General features: G+C 29.7%; 1 protein-coding gene across 3 annotated transcripts in view; it reads right to left on the bottom strand.

Annotated features, from left to right (window-relative positions):
* Positions 1-11,257, bottom strand: part of LOC116770007 (5-hydroxytryptamine receptor 2C) — a 47,381-nt gene extending 36,124 nt beyond the window's left edge. For 2 of the 3 annotated variants that reach the window (XM_061526807.1, XM_061526810.1), the window contains exon 1: positions 11,046-11,257. The gene's annotated coding sequence lies outside the window, so the exon portion shown is untranslated. The remainder of the gene's footprint in view (positions 1-11,045) is intronic. The other variant, XM_061526808.1, reaches the window with a different exon arrangement.
* Between the last annotated feature and the right edge of the window lie 11,683 nt (positions 11,258-22,940).

Genomic DNA, 22,940 nt, shown 5'->3' with positions numbered 1-22,940 from the left:
TCAATGGTAGATGGAGAACACAATTGTTTATACTTAAATGTAAGAAAAGGCCAAAGTTCACGTTAAAACGTTGCCTAAAATATTCATATCGTAAATCGTACATACTCGTACAACTCAGCAAGATAGTAATATCCTTTTTGAAATACAAACATCGTTTACAATCTCAAAAGAATAACAAATGACACTGACGCGACATTGCAACTTTTAATGTGTCGATAGAATACATTCAAGGCTTCAGAAAATCAATAACATTGTTCTATTACTTATATTACCCTAATGGTTATTTAAAAATGGAATATTATAAAAACAGTAATAAGATTGACAACGACATAATACAAAAAAATAAATAAATTCTATAAAAAATTATAAATTATCAAATAATAGCTTTAATCTTGTAGGTTATTGCTAAATTCTTGTATTATCTTAGTCAACTGGTAGGCTATTAATATAAACAATCTTACTATTTTATCAAATTATACCATTGATAAAACGCTAGATTATTTAGCATATAATGTGTTTATACAATTTGATATATATTTCTAAATATGTATCAGTATTTACGTACTAACATAACAATAATTGAAACTTTTCCCAACACAAATTAAAACATTACTCAACAATAAATCGGGAAGTAAAAAAATGAATGGGAAAGCATTTTCATATCAGTGTTTATAGAACAAAGATAAATAAGGCTAAACAAAGGTAATTACGCAACGAATACCTTGGCTTTCTGTAATTTTGATAATTTAAATACTGCTATTACCTAACTGTCTTCTAGTAAGTAACATAGATAACTTAATTTTATTTCAAATATATTATATAATATACCACGTTGTGTAAGAGTGTCTATTACAACTTCTAGAACGGAATTAAATTTCTGTTTGTCTTCATTATTGTTAAGAGTATAATTCTCATACATATTTCATATCACCAAGTTCCCCAGAAACACATTGTTTTTAATAACCTATCTGTGTACCGTTAGTCCTTTGTACATTAAATATTACATTTTTATGTATATAATTCGTACTCCTATTACAAAGCATACCAACGATCTGAAGACACGTGTATGATACCAATGTTATATCAATGTTACAGTATATTTAAATGAGTTGCTCATGTGAGTTCACGAAAACTTCTTACTTATAATGTACTTTAATGTTTAAGACAACTCCACAAGCAGCTTATGCTGCTATCGGAACATTAATATTCAATCTTAATTAAAAATGCACTCATAAAAGAAAATTAAATTAAGAGAAACATTATAATGAAAATATTGGAAATGTATCATAAGGAAAATAAACACATGTCGTGAATACACATAATAGAGTTGAATTAAAACAGCTAACCGTCAATTAGCTAAGTAAAACATAATGTAAAAGACCGTCATAGGAAGGATTATCATACGATTCAATTTATCACGCTCTGACAGCTTTGTGTTTTGAAACAAAAGGTTATGGGTAATGAACTTTATACACATTTTGTATCTGTATGTTTTTGCTAAAAGTCTTTGCTGATATTTTTTGTAGGTGAAATGACTTACTAAAATTTATTTAACTTAACATCTTCGAACGTACCATAGTTTTATGTTATATCTGCAATAGTCGCCGTTTGTTCCAAGTAGTTTGTTTTTTTCCTTGTTCATTTATAATTATAAAAAACGTCATTTTATAAGTTTATTTGGAATATAGAATGGATAACTTGAGCAATAAAAAGTAGTGTGGTAATTCTCACTAATTCCATTTATTACCTAAACGTTTTACAAATTGTTATTGCTATAAACTGTATGTTGTTCTGTATGAAGAGATGTTTGGGTTACAATGTTAATCAATTTACCTAATAAAGCATCCTAAATTGAGACCAAACCTTCCTTACCCACGTCGTTTATCTCAATTGCTACGTTAACAAGAACTAACATAACGAAAATACTGAATAAATTATTAATATATGAGTAAATATTTTATTGAAAAACATTTCGGACAGTTGAAAACTATATTAACACAATAACATTTTACAATAATATTTACAATTAGCATTATAGTATTTGTGTTATTAGTTAACATATTGTCTTTTTATTCGCCTCCTTATTCTAGTTTATATAACAGGCCACTTCTCGGGAATATACGTCAGACGCTTAATAAGTACAGTCACAAAGAAAAATAGGTACATAATAAATAAACACAAGAAGAAATTTTCTGCTTTGGATATCAATAAAAATACAATAATAGGCCACTTCATCCTTGCCACTATTTCATCTTAATTTTAAAAATGATATTAGAAATATTGTCATACTATACTGAAGGCGTTTATTACAAAAATGTATGCGCTTATACCAAAAAAATGCCTATGATATCAAATCCTTATATTAATTCCTCTTAATATTCATTTCTTGGTCCGTCATCTGACTTAGGAATGAAATTGCATCGATTTTAAATTAGGACGATATCATCCAGCATAGTCTTATAATGGGTTACTTATAATGGGTTGAACGTAACGAAACTAACACATCTTATTTTATTTGAGAACTGAAGACTTCATAAATCATAATCAAGAAGATATATGAAATAAAACAGATTTTATCAAATAAAAGTATTCTTTCCTTGCATGGGCACCTCACGCGTATATTATTACTTATTTGTATCTGAAACTGCTAAGAAAATGCGAAAAACTTTAAATGTGAAGTTATGTTGTGACTGTACTCCTTAATACCGGCCTACACATCCGTAGAAGTTAATTACTCTGTTTCCGCCATCAATATATTGGATCCAATGTTGCGTGGATTGAAATATTATTTTTATAGAAAACTTAAAGGTACTTATATTGAACATATTTAATTCAGTTTTTCTAAGCAACATAAATTCGAAATAAAATACAATAATTATCATTTTTTTAAAACTTATCACATAACTTCTTAAAAAGAGTACCCACATGTTAAATGTCCGACGAAATTTTTTCTCACTTGATACGATGCAGTTTTTAAGGGTGTACGAAACTCACCACAGCGTTTTAATCAGATATGCCATTCAAATTTTAATTGGGCGAATTATCGCTCTCATCCTATCAGAGGTTATTATTTCTCTGTCCGTTTGATCATGATCCATTCATTTGATTTCAATTATTTTTGATGAATGTCATTTTCACTTCTATAAGAATTATTTTTTATAGAATTATCTAAAGTATACCTCATTATTTCTTTTTTTTTTTTCATATGTGGGTCCTATTTAAATACATTCAATCTAAATAAAGCGGTTTCATCCGCTATCATTCCGTCCTTAGGGATAAAAGGCCTCAGACAGTAATCCAGGTTGTATGTGTAATTGCGTTTAGAAAGACTTGGAAATGCTATATATTATGAATAAAATCTTTTTAAATTAAAATTATTAACTTATTCAAATAACAGTTTATTATAAAAAAATTATTAAATTTAATGTTACATAGATGTTACTTGAATTATTATGGGGGTTTAAAAATATGTATAGAGTTACGTTTTATAAAATACCAACACATTTGAAACCATTCCGTATATGAAAAACTGTTGAGGTAGCAGCTGGGGTTTGTAACGATGAATATTATACGAATGTCAAAAATAATATGAACCATATGTTAACCACAAAACAATATGAATTACAGGCCTTCATATAACTTTTATGTATGTATTTTTCTTGGATTACTAAGACTTATTTTTGTATAAAGATAAATAATACAAATAACTTGATGTGATTCTCTTTAACTATCAAAATTTTCCACTTATTCTCATGTTTTATTTATATTACTTAAGTACTTAAACTAAATAAGTACTGAAGTCTTACAGCGAGTTTTTGTAATGTATAAATTATTTAATAAATAAATAGCAAAAGTTTTAAAGTATAAAAACTATTCCTTTTCGCGTAACCACTTTAAGATAAAAAAAATTCTCTACAAGGTTGTTTAACAATTTTTTATTTGCCATAAAATTATCTAATAAAAAAACTGAATTAATTTTAAAACGCCTACAGTACTAATATTTGATAATGTTTATTTTTATCATACATGTCAGGGAATTCCAGTAAAAGTAAAACTTCAAGAAAATCTTGATTAGGTTTAAGATGTCCAAAATACGACAGCGCATTGTTGCTACTATGATAAAAATTTTCATTATACGCCTAAACTAAAAAATAAATCTTAAAATCGTATCCACATCCATAATAATTTAAAGATTTATACAAAAAAATATAGAGCTGACAGTAAATAACAGATTGTGTGAAAATTCATCACGAGGTGAACAGTGTAATCAGCGGGGATTCTGTGATATAACCTGCAATTAATACACCGTGAGAGCCTTTTAAGTAACCTTGTCAAAAGAGGGTACCACGAATCCAGGTTTTAAATAACTCTTATATTAGATTAAAAAATAGTTACAATAAATATTCTTGTTCCTAGAACCTAAATAAGAATTTAAGTATTCATAAATGTAAACTACAACAACAACATTGTTAACTGAAATAGGTTACGTTAACATTGGTTAGTGAAAATTATTACTTTAAAAAACATTCCTGCTGTTTATGAAACACATTTGAATTATTTTTTCAAAAACAATGAGTTTTTACATCATGATGATATATTGTCATACTAATGTTATAAATTCTACTTACATTTAATACTGTTAAAATGTGGAAAATAGTAAGTATGTATCTGTTTCTTTTTCAGGTAAAACCTATTAACAGGATTTCAATATAATCTGTCAAGTTGGTAGTATAAAAAGTGCATTGTAACAAAGGCTATAATTTATTTCGACATTCAGCTTAATTCCCAAGGGTAAATGGCATTATACTGGCGACGTGTTGTCATCTAAAAGAGACGCTAGATAGGACATCCGGCTAGTTGCCAAATATTTTGAGCACATTTTATTTATTTCTCTATGAACCCAATTTTGAACCATAGACAGACAAGGATAAAAGTGACTTTGAAAAATATTAATTCATAAATTTATTGATACTTAGTTAAAATATGTCGTCTAATTCTATCAAAAAATAAGAAATGTTTATGTTTATCATATATTCTGATAAAACAAGAATTGACAAATACTTAGTTAGGATAATATGCATTTTCTATTTCCTTTCATTAACTGACAAGTACGACAGCTGCCACAAAACGCAGCAGTGGTATTATGTCATATGTCGTTATCGATTGATATTGTGACAATTATATTATGGCCTCCATAGTTATAGCTTTGTAGATAAAGATATATTTCAGATATTTCTTTTTCATAGCTTTTTTTTAACCCAATCTTTCCGTATTTTTGTAATCAGTGTTCGTGGAAAGACAAAAATTGTCTTAATTAGATTTAAAATAATAAAACATCTTAATTTATATTAAAAAATATATTATGTATACTCTACTAGTTAATTCTTATAAAAATGTATGAAATAATTCATAACATCAATGAATGATTATCCAGTTTAATTACTCTAAATAACTTTTACAATAGAACACAGCAAGTTGATTAATAATTTAAACAATACTATGAATCATGATGAATATCGTTATTAAAGTCATGGTTAATAAAAATATATGACTCATATGTTTTTACATTTTTTTTTAAATTATATTAGAAAGAAGAACCCAACGTGAAAAACACTTCTTGTAATTTTTTCCTATCATAAGAGAAAATCTTTTTCATTCATCTACATTATCTTTAATGTGTGAAACTGTAGTATATTTCAGTATTTTAATATCCCACCTACCATTTTCAATAAACAGCTTAATAACGACCATAAACACGTGTCAGAAAGACGCCCACAACACCTACAGATATGAATATAACATTTTTTGACAGATACGTGACTGAAATTGGTACAGAACCGAATTATAGCGAGATATTAAATTACGTACACCTCAAAACTCTCAAATAATGAGTTTAGAGCCAAAACGAAAATTTAAATTTACTCGAAATGATAACACCTAAAATTAATAACCTCACCAGGACGACAAATTTCATTACATAAATCAAACTCAAATATTATTACTGTTTACATTACCTATCTCTTTCGAGAGATGACAATTTTGTGTTATACAAAATAAAATAATAATAATTGTAAATATGTAATAGGTATTTGTTGAATATTTACCTTAGTAACACATTCAAAACGGTTTAGATTACAAATTAAAATAATTCAATATCGTCCTCGTGTATTAAATTTTATTTTATAATATATTGGTCACATTGTTATATAAATATCGATATGTTTAATTGCCCATTCTAAAAATTAATGTTTATTAATACTTGTTCGTGGTGGTCTGGAGGTTAAAGGCCCGCCTCTCATATGTGAGAACGCGGGTTCGAAACCTGGTAAGTACCAATGTGATCTTTTCCGAGTCATATCTACTTTCTAAGAGCATTTAGACACCACTGACAGACGGTGAAGGAAAACGTCGTGAGGAAATCTGGTCTTATAATTTCAAATTATAAGATTGAAATCACCAACCCGTCCATTATAATTGAAGCGTAAAAGGAGAGGCATACAAAACCGCGGTTCGCCGCGCTCTTATTCACGGTGCTGAATGCTGACCTATGAAGAAAACTCATAACATAAAAATGCACACGACGGAAATGAGAATGGTGAGATGGGCAGGAAGAGTCACCCTTGCAGACAAAGTGAAAAACAAATATATCCGTGGGAGTTTTAAGATCCGCCCAGTCGAAGAAAAGCTCTCCGAAGCGCGTTTGAGGTGGTACGGACATGTAAAGAGAAGACCTGAAAACAACATGACTAGACAAGTCCTGAGCTTAGATACCGGACCTAAGAAGCGAGGGAGAACCTTTTTAACCTGGATGTCTGTTAGAAACAAGGATCTAAGGGAAGCCTAACTTGATGCTTCGACCATCCAAGATAGACCAACCTGGCGAAGAATGACGAGGAGAGCCGACCTCAAATGAAATGAAATAAGGCTAGGCAGAGTGAGAGAGAGAGAGAGAAGATTGAAATCGCCAACCCGTCTTGAGCAAGCGTGGTCATTAATGCTCTAACCTTCTCCATGTGAGAAGAGGCCTTTGCTCAGCAGTGGGCTGATGATGATGATGATGATGATGATGATGATATACTTCTTAAGAGGTTTTTTGTATATATAATAATAAGACATAGTAGGTATACAAAATGTCTCGTATATATGTGTTTTAAAAAAGACTAACAAAAGTAATGATATTATGACATATCCAAAATGTAATCAGTACGGTGATTAGAAGTTTCATCTATTAAATTTTAAGTAAACAAAAGAAGCCATCAGTTTCATCAGCACAACACAACTAGAACACTAAATAATTCTCAAACATCTTTACAACAGTAACGTTTTAGTTTGGTGAGCTTTGATATTTAATGCGATAAAATATTTTCGTTCCATTAAGCAGCGTAACTTGCTGTCAAACTTTCAAGACGCATTCTTAATGTAACAATTCCTGCTGCGATACCTATCCATAGATAACTTAGTCTTTAACATTTCACCAAAGAAGAATTGTATATGAACAAATGTGAAGGCGAAACCTCCTAGATAGTTGTTAATTGTTTACCATATATAATTGATTGGCATTTTGAAAATATATGTAATATATTTGTGATACTAATGAGGGTTATATTGGGATGAATGTTAACAGATGTTAATAATAATGAGAAATTATTCTACAATATTGTGCCTCAGAACGTAACTTACTCCAGTTTAATAAATTCTACTCAATATGAAACTACTGCCGTAAAGCATTATTAGGCATAATATGAGAGATGTATATCTTCGCATTTAGAATGGCTACAACAATCATTATTTATGAAACTTTGGATAGTAGATAAAAATAGTATGTTACAAAAAAGTAAGTAAAGATTTTAAACTTTGGGTAATGTTAGAATAATTCCTTACCTTATAAATCAGGAAAGGATTTAGATATTGAGGAAGAATTTATTCTGTGTCAGATATCTTAAAGGCGCTGGTCTACGTTTGGTTAACATTGTGAATTGGAGTTAAAAATACTTTTTCACTTTCTTCTTCCCTTGAAAAAAATACTAAATTGTAATAAAAATGTCTAGTTTTTATAAGACCTATTAAATTTATTCTATACGTGAAAATCTTAGAAATTTCTACATTTTGTCCAGTTTAAAGCAAGATTCGATTTCTATAGAGCCTCACTTTGTCGACATCTGTTTACACAGCACCTCAATTAATCGCCTATAGTGAGTCGTACTATGTCGTATATAGTATATATCATTTACCAACTTTTTTGTCATATACAAACGATTAATTGGATTTTGTTTTGGTAGTTTCATCCCATAGACACTTCAACTAAAATGAGGACAGATTTAACGCTCAATCCCTTAAAATGTGTTGCTCCTAAACTACTTTTCGTGACGGAAACTCTAATATGAGTTTTTTAAACATTCCGTTGTGTATGAATTGAGGTATATCACAAAGTCAAAAAGAAGATCCAAGATAGGATTTTTGGTAGTCCATATCCAACGCCTTTGTAATCTAATTTAATAAATGGGAGCGGTTTAGTGAAAAGACGAAATTGAGGGCTTCCCTACCAGCGTGGAAAACCAGATTATATAGCAACAGCCATTCTGGTTTTTGGAAGCTTAATTCTCCTAACAAAAACAGCTATGCTGTAAAAGAATGAAATTGGGCCAATAGCCTCATTGAGATATTAAAATAACCTAGTCGTCTTCTGGTCACCACGTTCTTTTGGTAGAAACAGGCAAAAGTTATCTTCTGTTTACCAATGTCCATTAACATTGGGTCTTCAAAGTTACAAAAATGCTTAGAGTAGTTTTCAATGTAATATACGATATACTCGCTTACGCTCGATTTTTGCTAAAAATGAGAGTCAAAGTGTTTAGAATTAACATTGAATCTGCATCGCAGTCACCAGAAGCGAATACAGCTTATTAGTTATTAATTTTCTCCTATTAGAATGCGGACCTCCAGTATAAGTAAGGTAAGTTGAGTGATAGAACGCCCAAACAGCCCAAAAAATGTTATAAGAAAACTGGTTGACGGCATGAGTTTATTTAATGAGTGGTGGCCATGTCAGTGGCAAAACTTTGTAGCCTCCCACCTCGATACATTTATTTTATCATAATGTTGGACATAATGTTCTTTAATAAATTTAATATGTTTAATTTATGTCAAACCATCTTTGTTATCAATAAACAGCTGCAAATTTTCTATTTTCAATTAAATGCTTAGAAGACATATTCATAAAGTTCATTTGTCTTTTATCTTAGGAAACATGTATTATTCTGTAGTCATTTGTTATCAGACAAATTGTTTTGCTGCTCTTCTTAATAACGAAATAAGCATAGGGTTAATCGTAATTATAGGAATAACCTAAATAAAATGGCGGAGAAAGAATAACATATTCAGAAATAAATATAGAAGCAATTGCAAATTAATTTTAAAATAATTTGCAATTATTTTCCGATACACCGAACACATATAAAATGCCTCTATTGTGAAAGCAATTTTGTTTATATTTATTAAAAAAAACTTATATTCTAAGCATTGAAAAGCATATAAAAAGATATTCTCATCTTTTCTTTACTTAAATTATGAAAAATATAACAATAATAAATCAATAGAAAGAAACGAGCGTATTTGGTTACGTAAATAATAAAATGGTTTAAAAATAAAAAAGGAACATAAATTTTTACAGAAGGAAATTATAAAAAATTAATATACTAATCGGTAACATCGCATGTATTTCTGAATTACATATTATTCTATTATTATAAACATGATATTTATATTTTCAATGAAACGAATTGTAATTAAGCATCGCTAAAATAGCAACGATAATTAAATTTTCAAATGTATTTTGCAATCTATTAATAGTTCGTTTAAAATGGAACTTATTTTCAATTTATGTATATATAAATAAACATGTTTTAATGTACAGATAGATGCCAACGATGCAAATAAATATTCCTTCAAATTTATTATAGTAAGCAAAAGTTATGTATCATAAAATGTCAAAAAAATTAACAGTGAAACAGTCAAATGATAATAGATCTTTGAATATCAGAAAAATTTAAATGAGGCACTGTGTACTACAACAAGCTTTGATTTATATTTTGAATGTACGAAATTTATTTGTTACATATTGTCCACTAATTTTATATAAACCAATCAATATAAAATAAATAATAATATATATAAATCAATCCCTAAAATATATAACGAATAGAATAGAGTAATGCAAAAATAACTAAATCCTTATTTTCAAATTATCATTTGCTTTTTATATTACCCTTTTTTAAAACGATTTCCTCATTTCTATTATATTTAATTCACTTGAGTTAACGATATGTTATGAATATATCATGATAGGAAATTAGATTTTTCATTGGGGGAATACTATCAGATATTGAAGATTATAATTAATTGTAATCTTTTCACTTACAAGAATGTTTATATACGGAAAAGCCAAAAAAATGTAACGTAAATTTCGTTTACACTAAATTTATAACCACTTTAAGACTTCGTTAAAATTATTATTGAGACACAATTTTCAGCGTCAAAAACACCTCAGTGAAATTAATCGAAACCTTCAAAGTTGTCTAATAATAATTTCGAGAAATACCAATTTTACTTAGAAATCTGAGATCAAAGTGAGTATTTAACTTTTTATACCCAAATTTTAATCTAATTAAGATAGTACCTGCAAGACAGTTTTGACTTGTTCAACACCCAATTGTGTATCATTTTTCACTTACATCTTAATTATTTATAATAGGAGTTCTTTAGAGTAAAGTATACCTAATATTATACATAAAACAATAACGACCTATTATTTAAGCAAGGGGATACAAATTATACGTTTTAATAAACGGGATCCGTATCAAACCATAAACAAAATTTGAAAATGTGAAGAAAATTTTCATTTATTATTAATTGCAATTCCGAATAAGTCGGTATATTTATATTAGCAAAATTCGTTCGATACTTTTATTTTTAAATTTAAAAAAAACTCTTTTGAAATTAAAATAACTTTAATTTTAATATAATAATAACGAGATTTATTTCCTTACCTACAATTCCTCATACCTTTCAAAGTTGTCGCTGTTCGGTCCTAAGAAATGATAATCCACCCACTATTAAACAGTAACTGTTTTATACACTGAGATAGTTTTCTTATGAAATTTTATTTACTTTTTAATCACGTGGATTTTGAGAGCGAATACCGTGACTTGAATTCTGAACCAGGGTTCATTTCGCGTGGAACGAAAGCGTGCGCTCTGTCCGACAGTCGACGTTGAATGGAAGCAGCGCACCTGTTGTGCTTGAAGCTTCGCTGAGGGATGATAGAAATATCGGAATTGCTTTTAGTGGGTGTTATTACGTAAAATGTTCAGCTTAAACTAAACTATGATGACTGAAATAGGATTCCGATCAAGTTCAAGAGGCAATGTTATTTCGGGTATGAATATTTTATTAGAATTTTCAATTATTGATGATTATTTTGATTTGAAGGTTGTCAGATAACATTAAAGCAAATGTTAATTTGCTATGTTACGGAAATCTTTATAATTGTTTGTAATTGCAATAAAAGAAATATTATTAGTTCCTTGTAAAAGGGGTTCCATCTGAGAATTATTAATTTTTATTTTAGACTAAAAATCATTTTTCTATATATTTTTTTTATTTTCTGCGCGTTTAAAAAAATATTGGTATGCATTTTAAAAACAGCTTGCCAAAAAAAAATTACAATCTAGTCATCATGGGGATAAATACTGCGGTCTTTATCCCAATAGAGAAGGATTGCGATCCTCCAATAATACAGAAAACCATCATGACCAAAAAGAAAAGTGTACGCAGCACTAAACTTACTTAGACTGAAAAAAATGAAAAAAATGAACAGGGTTGGAAAAGCCCTTTGCGGACTAGGAAACAGAAAATAATTAAGTATTGGAACATATAAACATTAGTTAATTACAATACTAGTTGCATTTGTATAAATAAAATTAAAATCCTTAATCCCACGGTTTGTGATTAAGGATTTTATTTACATTGATACATAAAAAAACACTCTTTTATAAAAGGAACTTGAAACTCATAATTTAAAAATATTCTACAGAATATAAAGAATTTATTCTAAATTAAACTATTTTTATAGGTTTTATCATTCTTTATTTTAGGTTAGTTTAGCGTTTTTCACTCAAAATTTTTGTTCCTATTTTCCCCTTAAATGCGGAAACAAATTATCAAAATGAAAAAAGAAATAAGTCAATAATTTTATGACCAAAAATTTTGGCAAACTTCCGAACATTTAGCATATTTTTTAAAAACACGATATATTTCTGCATGCAATCTAACGATTCTACTACACTTTACCTTAATTTATCTTATAATACCTCAAGCCCATGTTTTCATTCTCTAATGCCATGACGGTTATTTAAATTGAAAATGTATTTATTTTCAACGAGGTTGCGAAGCTAGAGTCAACAGTGTCACTATAATCCCTGCGAGGATTAGGGTGTGATGAGGGTGTCATTTTTACAGATTTTTATTCAAAATTGTCTATTTTGTGTAAACGGAAAGTGACATTGCAAGTTGAAGAGATTTTTTTGAATAAAAAAATTTTTGGTTTTATGTTTTAAAAACGTTACTTGTTTTTGAAAAAAAAAATTAATGTAAAACAAATTGAAATACATAGCCTTAATTAAATGTTAAAGTATGCACTAAGTTTTGTATAAAAGGCGGAGATTCATAATTTGGTAATTCATACAGAAGCGCAGACGTTAGACAAGATTGTTTTGAGTACGTAGGTAACGAAATACTTCTAGGTTATGAACAATTTAGTTGTTCCATCCAGTATGTGTTTAAATACTCGTTATAATAAAATATTCTGTGTTAAATAAAACAGTTGTTTAACTTGTCTAAATAATTTTTAATGTCAAATATATAATTTATTAATGTTTAATATTGCAAAGAACAACATTTAGTCTTTTCACCAACAACATTTAATAGTAAACTCTTTTAATAATAAAAAAAATGTAATCTTAATGATTACGATTACTTTATTGTCTTACTGATGAATTTTAAGTGGTTTTTAAATATAAAAAAAAAAACTATGTCACTGAGTAGTTTAATGCAACGCACAAAACTATCATTCATAAAAATAACTGGCTAGTTAAGATTTAAGAGATCATACTTTATTCTGTTTAAAAAAGTTTGTCTAAATGAACTGTCGGATATCTGCTGTCTTGAAAATTAAATCCAACATTTTAGCATAATAAATGCAGTTGTTTCCCCTGGTAGAGCGTTTTATACAAAATTAAGAGTACATTTGACATAAATTAAAATGGAAAAGCCAGTTTATGTTTCCGAGTATTTTTTTTATATCTAAACTACAATATTTGAGTTATTTGTCTTATTTTTACTGCCTTTAGAAACCAACCCGACAGCAAATATTTTTGTTAGGGTCATACCGAACACCAGCATGCTGAGGGCGTAACTTTGAAGCTCAAAGGAAAATGCCAATTTAAATTCCCCTGTACATTGCTCCGGCTATGCTATTGCGGTCTACTCGTAAATGGTAATATACCGTACTTGATATACTTTAACTTGGTCGTTAGATAATTTATTCGTAATAATATGTACAATTAAAAAAGACTTGGAGTTTTTTTTGCTGTATTTGTTATGAGTTCTGAAAATGATTAAAGTTTTAAAGTGCAACTTTTCAATAAAATGGTGTGAATATATTATTTTCAAGGTAAGAATATAAATGAATCCTTGAAATAATAACACAACATAAGATTCAGAATCGCTGTAGCATTAAGGTGTTGTACTAGATTTCGGGGACCCCCGCTCAATTAAACAAACTCCATCGACTGATCCTTTCATCCCGTCACCATCCTGGGATTATAAACAGGGGGTGAGACAGCCTGTGATGAATGAACAATCCACAATCTGCAGGAGACCACCCGTCTTAGCATTTCGTTTCCCTTCATGAACATGCAACTTAAACAACAAAAATAAAAAAATATGTGATATAATTTTTAAAATCCGACATTTATTCATCCGACAACATACTGTAACCCGATGTATCAGATGCCTTTATTGCATGGCGATTAAATTTTTTCGACCAACTGTAGTTTGTCGTTTTACATTTATCTCAAACTAATGATAAAGCAAAAAGAACTTAGAACAAAATAGCTACAATAAACGGTCGTATCAGCTGGTGGTGTAGGATTTATTAATAATGAATTGATTACTGTAGAAAGCAGATTACATTTAAATTCAAATAGGAAATATAAAAGAAAAGAATCATCGACGCTAGCAGGATTCGAACATACAACTTCAACAATAAATAAAACTAAAGTATCAAAGGTATAATCTTTTGCTTCCAGCAACTCAGAAGTTTCGTATCCTAACGTATTTGCTAGCTTTGAAACGTAGACTGAAACGGTAGATTTCTTCTGATCAAACTTATTATTAATTTTGAAGCCTTTAGATACATAAGCGATCTTCGAAATATAGCTATATATGTATGTACATTATATATATATATATATATATATATATATATACATATATATATATATGCGTTTTAGTTACGATATCATCAAGTAAAGGAAAAAAAATATTTGAAAAACTGAAATCGCTTAGTGTCTCATTTGAACGATTATCGAAAATTATTTTTTTATTTAATAATTGCTTTTATCATTATTTAGTGATTTAAAGTAATCCAAAAAAAAATTGTGGCCGCCATTTTGAGCAATTGAACACCGTAAAGATGTTTTTTTGTTTCTTAATTTATTAACAAACATCAACAAAATAAATTATGAATATATTTTTTATATATGGAATTTAGAAATATATTTAAAGTGCACAATAATAATATTATTTTCTTTAATTGTATTTCAAGCTCTATAGCTAATAAAACTAAAGATATAAAAGTAAAAAGTATTTACAAGTAGTGAGAATATTTGAAAGAAACGATAAAAACTATTTTAGTTCCCTTTTTAAAAAACGGTCTGACTCGTTTTTCTAGAATTACATCGCTATTCAAAATGCAGAGAATGCAGCTGGCATCCTTACCATTACTTCACACAAGCTTGATCTATGCGGTATACATGCATATTAAAGATTTTTGTTATTTCAATGTTAAACATAAAATAAATACAAATCCTCAATAATTTTATTTTTTTTTCGTCTGATTACTAACATTTCATAAATAATTATAAACATTTCATATTAAACTGTCAAGAATTTACTGTATTTGATTAATATCATAAACTAGCTGTGCCCGCGACGTTGTTCGCGTAGAAAAAGTACCTTACTACAAAATTTCTTCATAAAACAATGTTAGAAGTCGTATTAGCAGTTCAGTGAGCATAGACAGGCTTCTTGCATTGCTCACTTGAGATAAAGCTACATATAACTGTCCATGAGAAAAACAGGGCGTACGCAGATCTACACCGACACAACTTGCGGTTTGTCCCTCGGCAATTAGTACATTAATTAAATACAACATGTCATTATTAAACCCATTAAGTGTTCAATGCAAGTAACTATACACAAGTTTGGTTCAAAGTAGTTTAAAAATATTCCCATGGGAATGAGGCATTTTCCCGCAGTAAAAGTTACCCTAAATGTTGCATCAGGTGATCAACAACCCCCTTAATTTTTTTTATTGAAATCCGTCCAGTAGTTTTAAGTTATAAGTGTACAACAGACAGACAGACAGGCATAAATTTCAAAAATCATATTTTTGGCATCTGTTTGTTCTAGGAATACCCCTATAATACCCCTATAGGGATTTATTCTTATTTATTTTCAATGTACAGAATTTACCCCGTGAACGATTTTATTATACGTAAAAATAAAATGTTTATATTACTATTTTATGAATTATAAATTTCAATTTAAACGTCAAACACAATAATCAGTTTAATTTCTAAAAGTTTTTTTTGCGCTTCATTATAAAGTTAAATAATTTATCAAATACAAAGCAAATTTGAAACCAAATCTTTAAATAGAATATCAACGGAGTACTGTTCTAGTCTCAAAGGATTAATATCCAAATTGAATAGCAAAATGTACGTTTGTCGATAACGTAGGAGAATTAATTTTTATTCTTACTCCATTTTCTAACCTCATAATGTACATATAGAGTTGCATTTTCATTAGCGTGTAATAGAATTCTAGATGACTTTTACTTTGCATAGTATTTTTAATCCATATCAATGCAAAATTATTACAATGCTTCTATGTTAAGAGTTAATTATTGTATGTTTATTCGAACTTTTGCACAATGAAATTCTTATTTAGCTAAACTAAAGTAACGCCTAAAATACAGCACTTTTCATATCTAAGTAAGAAAATTAAATTTACAAACAATAATATATATGTAAATATCTTTTGTCATTTCTAATACTTTTTAAACTCTTTGTTTTTTTTTTATTTTTATTTATTAGAAGCTTTTTTCTCACAGTTGTAATTCTGGTATAAGGTTTGAAAAAGAAATGTAGAGTGGAAATAGTTTTTCGATAATGGAATTTATGAAAGCGTGTTAGGTTTAATGTCTTGAAAGTACTCAGTTTTAATAATGCGTTCAGCTCTCGCGTGGTTTGTTCAAAGACTTGAACATGTTTTATTCTATAAATAAGAAGTATGATTTGAAATTACACACTAAGGAGAAATCAAAGTAACACTACACAGTAAACTCCACAAATTACTTTTTTTAAAGCATTATACATTTTATATTGTTACTATACAGTAAAACCGACTCAAACCTCCTGCACAAAGGCTATCAGCTTACTTGTTAGGAAGGAAAGAGGAAGATTAAATTTTCATTTCTCTCTAACCTAATGAGTTAGTTATTAAGCTTAAATAATGTCAAAATTCAAACCTTAGAAATATTGAAATGTTTCTTTAGTAATGGACTAAAATATTTTTGATCAAACGGCTTGAAAAGTAGTCTTGAATTAAATTTGTGATGCATGGTCACCCTTGAGCCGGTAAAAGTTCAAATTGATAAAGTCTTGATAGGAAATACAATGAAGGACAAGATTGATTCCCAAATACTAATTCTTTACACCTTGCATATAAATAAAAATACAGTCCACTTCAATCTGGTTTTATTGACAATAATCTGTAGGTAAAATTATTTTTATAGATGTTTTTAACTAATAAAGGTTATATATTAAATGATAGGTTTTACTACTTGAAAATAATATTTAATCGAACAGTATGAAAAGATGAAAATGAAACAAGTTACTGGTTCTCTTAATTGTCTTTGAAAAGTAATATATTATTTCAATAAATACAAATCAAACAAATTCTTATAAGCTCTCGCAAATTGAATCTCGAGATATTTAAATAAAAAGGTGATAATTTTTAATTAGTATTTTAATTATTTATCTTTTCACAGCTATTTGTTACAATACATTTTTTTTATAAAGATACTCAGAAATGTTTTTAAATAATTTATGGATCTATTTATAGAAACTATGCTAACAGAACTCTAAATTTTGCTGATATTCTAAATTCTGGACATTTTCTATATTAGCTAAATAGTTCTTTAGATAATCAAATTATAAAATAAAATGTCAAGTTTCTAGTTAATTAGAGATTCTTTTGAATAAAACAAAAAAATATAACAATTTTAAAATTATAATTTATTTGAACTAATTCTGGTAGGTAATCTTTAGTTCAAATTGAGACAGATGGCACCCAAAATTGTAAAAAGCAATGTACCTCTTCTACAGTTACTGGGCCACGGAAATCTAAAATTATTCTGAAGATTTCTTCAGTTATGATATTGACACCTTTCTTGCCACATAGAAATAATTTGTTTTTAGGAATTTTTAAAATTATTTCATGTGTATAATATATTGTCAAAGTTGAAAGACACAAATCTTACAAAGATTTATCTCTAAAGATAATTTCAAAAATATTCTTAATTCACAAAGTGGTTGAGCCTAGCTGTGGTCAAATAACTTCAGCTTGAACATGTCCTTTATCGATCGGGGAAGTACCACTCTCTTACAGTTGATCGGCGTGAAGTAGAAGCATAAAGGCTGCGTTTTGTCCGATGAGTGAAAGAGCCGGTTTACTTTTCCATTTCCTTCCTTCGCTCCCTTCCCGCCCTTCCTTCCCCTTCGCACCCTATCCTGCAATTTCCTTTTGCCCTTTTCCTATCTCTCCTCTCCCACAACCAAATTCAGCAACACATCTACAACATCAGGAAAGTTGAGATGTCTATGGTCGAAGGTTTGTCAAACAGGGCGTCTTATCGTTAGCCGCCTTAAAAAAAACTTTATATAATTATAAACATTGTAATAAATGTATTTTTTAGTTTACCAAATAAATAATAAAATGGATATTTTTTGCTTCGATAGAGATTAGTGTTTGATGAATTCCCTCGTTTTTCATTGACTTGACTTTGTTTTAACTATCACATACTAAATATTTTTTCAAGATAATTTTGACTTGACCAAGACTGAATTTCATCAGAGCAGTCTGAGATATTATTCATTTTCAAGCCATAATTTCAACTGTATATACTGTAATGTACTATAGTCAATGTCCATTAGACAATTTTATTCCTCCAACTGATTAGTCGAGTTCGGGTTTTTTCTGACGAAACCGTAAAAAGGATGGTTCTGAACAGCCTTGAAATTTATGACTAGGATGATTTGAAATAATTTTCATTGAAGGGTAGCAGATCTGAAGATAGGTGCTTTGTTGTCCTTACGCAGTTTATAAGAGGCCCAATTAATGCAATGGCTTCTCACGAAAAGCTGATCTGCCAATCTTGCTTATCCATTACAGCTATTTGCTACAAAACGAAAGCTCTCTAGATCTAAATCTCTTTAGGGCTTTGGATTTCCTGGCAGACTCCAAATCACGCTCCACAATGTCATGGCAAAACTGTTTATTTTTTTGCGTTATTATTTCAAGGTCTAATTAAATTTTAATCCTATATAATTATTTATTCATATTAACTAAATGAAAAGTACAAAACTTAAATAAAATTTGCTTCCTACAGTGGCTCCATACTCTCTTAAAAATAAGGAACCTTACTAAAAAAAGTATCCACTAACATCTGTTACCTACTATTACAACCTAGAAACCACCACTAATTTCTACTTCACTTTCTTAATGGAGACGTAGGTAGTCTGTCTCTTAAGAATAACTTCTGTCAGGGCGCGGGGGTACCAGTGAATATCTATATATTTTTTTTAATTAGACTGGACAGTGATTGACTATCATTCTACCCATTGGAAGGTGGAAATGATGTCGTGGGTGGTGAATGCATTACCTTTGTATAAACCCATTCACTCTTTTTTTGAAGACACCCAAATTATAACTCGAAGGAGACACAGACGTACGCAAACTATTTCAATCCCTTGCTGTCCGCATAAGAAAGGCGAAAGCATGTCGGTTCGTCCGGATGCGAGGAAGGTCTACAACAAAAGGATGGAGGTCCACCGTGCGTCTAGTTGTCTGATGATAGAAAGGGGATGCGGGAATAAAATTGTGTAATTCCTCTGCACATTTTCCAAAGTGTATCCTGTAGAATACCGAGAGGCTGACTACTTTTTGCCTGTGCTCTAGCCTAACTAGATTGGATTTAACCAAGTTGTAGTACCAATAAGCCTTTTTGCACATCTCTCCACTGAGTCCAAGCAAGTGAGGTGACATTTGACAGAATCTGCCCAGATGTGACAGGAGTATTCCACATAAGACTGGATCTATGCTTTGTATAAACAAAGAAGCAGTTTCGGCGTAAAGTACTCCCGCATTTTGCAAAGACTTCGAGTTTCCTACTTCCTTAACCGCTCGATGTTAATGATCAAGGATACCTCAATACCTAATGACTAAGAATGGTCAGGGTATTCCAAGGATATACTCCGAAAAGTTGGGGTCAGCGTGAACGGACTCCTCTTGGTGGTGAAAAGACACGCTTGCGTTTGGTGGCGTTAAACTTCACAAGACTTTCATCGCCCCATTCAGAGAATCCCATTAAGTGTGGCGTCTACCAGAAGATTCTCAGTTGACCGATTTCAACGAAACTCATATTGTCGATCACTGAGGATATCATTGTCGTCTAGGTATGCAATAAGGCATCCATTCAATATACGTTCCATAATCTTACAGTTATGGAGGTACATAATTGAAATCGAACGATAATAAGCAGGATCTGCTCGGCTTCCTTTCTTCGGTACTGAAACCACATTAACAATCTTCCAACACTAAGGCACTATGCCAGTCATTAAAGAGGCGGTATTTCGTCTGAAAACAAGAGACCACTGCACCCGGCATATGTCTTTAGTACCATGGGTGAAATATCATCTAGCCTTTGTTCATATTAAGACTATGCATAGTTTTCAGTACCTGTTTGTTAGTAATGCGATCCGCATCTGTCATAAGGGAACCGCAGCCAGGTAAGTGAACTGTAGTGAGTAACTGTCAAAACGGTTATTTTGGACGAAGATTGAAGTGTACAGAGTAGCTTTCTCCTTCGCCGTATGAGCTAACATACCATCAGGTTTAGCCAAAGGAAGTATTGAGGACTGACAAAAATCATCTTGACCACTTTGGCTAGAGACAAAAAAGCTCTACAACCGGAAGGTTGTCTAGGGGTTTTCGATCCATAATGGTTAATACGATCGACACATGCCTCTTTAACGCCCTTTGCAGGACTTAGTAGCTTATTTAAGGCTCTCGTTTTAGAAATAACATCCGCGGTTTTGCGGTTTCGAGCATCTATCTAATATTTATCACTAATGGCTTCATTTTGACACAGCGTCGGGTACAACAATAGACAAACGCTTATACAAATCTTATTTAGATTGTTTTCTTATTTCATTTTTTTTTCTTACTATATAAGAAAAAAAATTTAATAAGAAAACATCAGGATCATATATTTTTTACTGAATTTGTGCTTCAAAAACAGAGTTTGAAACTATTTCCTGCAGGTAATGCTCCAAACAAAGATAATTTAATTTTTCTTTTTTTTATTTTTATTCCAACAGTACTCAATCTGAGTTTAAACTTCGGGTATTTGAAATCGGGTTTTTGTAGTCTTTCATTCTTATCATCGAAAATCTAATAAAGAGTATTAACTAAGGCGTCAGCTTGTTTTTGGACGGAAGAAATCTTTAGTCAGGTCTACTTTATAAGATTTATCCTACGCTGTAAAAAAATAAGAGTAGCAGCGTTTTGGCATTTCTTATCATCCAATTAAGATCAATCTAATCCAATTAAAAGTAAAGTAACATTTTATAGACAAATGCATATATATACTTATTAAAGTAATTCAACTTTAAATAATAATGGCGCTCTTACATATGTTCCCAATTTACTCCAAACTTATTTCCGGAATAACACATCTACATCTTGTGATTACGATTATTTAATTCCTAGGGAATTAGAATGTGAGGTATGGAAGAAATTTTAAAATAAATAAATAAAATTTTACGTATTTTATTATATTATTATCTATAATTAAACTTTATAAGATTATTCAAGTCCCATAAAACAAACGAATAAACTATCCACACAAAAAGAATATATAGTTAGCCATAGGTATCCACATATACGTAAGCGTTAGTACGAATACCTTTCCAACTTTGACGAGACTCCTTACCTGTATACTAAAGTTTTAATTTATCTCTCCGGTAAACCGTACTGCGAAAGATCTTTAGCATATTTTATTTAAATAGAGAGAATGAAGTCATCATTATGTAGTTTTTTGAAACTGCTTCTTTGAAGCACCATTTTGACATTTGTTTTAATAGATCGAATGTAGGCATAGCAAAGTACATGAATACCACTTTAATCAGTAAGATTGATTACCACTGCACCGTAGTCGTTACTTACGGTAAGTGATAAGTTGAATTCGCATTTTAATAGCAGAACATATTTATCCGTATCTTTTTTGAGAAACGGAATAGTTTTTCCATCTTTATGCTTATTGTGGTCAATTTTTAATCTGGTAATCTATCTACGACCGGGTTTAAAAACGTGTTTCATAACTATACATAGTGGTTACTATTAATAGAATGCTCTAAAACTTGCAGCAAAATCCTTATTCAAATGTTTCTAATAAGCGTTGAAATATCTAGCATCCAGTTGTAATATTTTCTAAGAAATACATTTTCAATCTTTCGAAATATCATTTTATGTTGTATATCAGTTGAACTTTCCTTTCTTCACAAATCTCAGCTACATGATAAATTTCAAACCGAACGAATGAAAGCAATCTAATCTGAAATGAAAGATGAATAGAAGTACTACGATATAGCCATATTCGTGCTCTACAGGCAGTATATTAATATACATAGTGACTTTCTTTCATGCATCTACGGTTAGAGCATCTATAAACATTTATACCATATTTTGCTAACAATTTTACTTAAGCTTCAACCGAGCATGCTTACTTTATAAGCTTTCTTTTATCTTTGAAAATCAAACGCCCTTTTAAAGAAAAGATGTGTATAAGCACTTCTGTGAAGTCAATTACAAATGTGAGTGCAGTAAGTCGATAAGAAAATGTAGATGTCTTGAGGAAATCCGGCAGTAAACCTAATAGTTGCTCTTTTCAAATATGTACTAGTTATATTACAAATACAACCTTCCAACGATTGGGCATGGACGTACATAATTCAATATCAACAATATACATAGTAACTTAATTAGGTTTACATTAACTTGTTTATTATTTTATTTTATATTCAATATAAAAAATCTTTTATTATATATGAAGGCGCGCCGATTTTGAATTTTTAATAATAAAAATGTGCAATTATTTCCTTACAATTTATTGTCAATTATAATTCATTATTGTCAACGTTATTTTAGTTTTATCGTAAGTTCAGTAATATTTAATATAATAAGTAATCAGTCGATTAGATGATTAATATCATAAAATTATTAAACAGCCAGTCCCGAATAGTTTAGTGTCACTAAGT

The sequence above is a fragment of the Danaus plexippus genome (genome assembly GCF_018135715.1).
Source record: "Danaus plexippus chromosome 3 unlocalized genomic scaffold, MEX_DaPlex mxdp_25, whole genome shotgun sequence".
Lineage (NCBI taxonomy): Eukaryota > Metazoa > Arthropoda > Insecta > Lepidoptera > Nymphalidae > Danaus > Danaus plexippus.
The sequence above is the reverse complement of the archived record's forward strand: the minus strand, read 5'-3'. Positions and strand labels throughout refer to the sequence as shown.